The sequence below is a fragment of the Corvus brachyrhynchos genome, unplaced genomic scaffold, assembly GCF_000691975.1.
Source record: "Corvus brachyrhynchos isolate BGI_N302 unplaced genomic scaffold, ASM69197v1 scaffold1881, whole genome shotgun sequence".
NCBI classification, from domain to species: Eukaryota; Metazoa; Chordata; class Aves; order Passeriformes; family Corvidae; genus Corvus; species Corvus brachyrhynchos.
The window spans coordinates 25,618-26,229 of NW_008236275.1; the positions used below are offsets into that span (position 1 = coordinate 25,618).

The 612-nt window shown below is 66.7% G+C and overlaps 1 long non-coding RNA gene across 1 annotated transcript; it reads right to left on the bottom strand.

Annotated features, from left to right (window-relative positions):
- Window positions 1-4: 4 nt before the first annotated feature.
- On the bottom strand, window positions 5-568 carry LOC108449817. Its single transcript, XR_001866116.1, has 4 exons — window positions 500-568; window positions 286-412; window positions 145-212; window positions 5-56 (listed from the first exon to the last, which is right to left on the bottom strand). It is a non-coding gene; the product is annotated as an uncharacterized LOC108449817 (long non-coding RNA).
- Between the last annotated feature and the right edge of the window lie 44 nt (window positions 569-612).

Sequence of the window (612 nt, forward strand, 5' to 3'; positions counted from 1 at the left end):
GCTGGCGGCCAGCACGCACGGCCCGTCCTTGCTGAAGCACACGCTGGTGATGGGGCCTGGGGGGGGCACAGGAGTTTGGGGGGTCCCGCGGAGCCTCCCCAGCTTTGGGAGCCCCCCCAGGGCCCCCCCACGGGCCCCACTCACTGCCGATGTAGTCGGAGCAGAGCTGCCCTGTGCGGAGGTCGTAGCGCCGCACACGCCCATCCACGGAGCTGCGGGGAGGGGGGAGGTTTAGGGGGTCCCCAGTTCAGGGGGTGCCCCGGTGCCGGGGGGCTCGTCCCTCACCCTGTCAGGATCTCGTGGGATGAGAGCTTCACACTGGAGATGCCATCCTTGGCCTCATCCAGCACCTGGATGGGGTCGGGGCGGCGGGAGCGGCAGTCCCAGCACCGCACTGTGGAGTCGATGGAGCCTGGGGAAAAAGAGGGGTTCGGGCGAAAAAAAGGGGGGTCAGGGTGGGAAAAGGGGGTGCAGAGTCTCCCCCAAACCACTCCCTCACCAGACACGATGACAGTGGCTTCCTCGTTGAACTGGACACAGTTCACCTTCTGTGGGAGAAGCAGGGAATCAGTGCCTCGCCCCCCACGCAGGATCCCAAATCCTCCTCCCCAA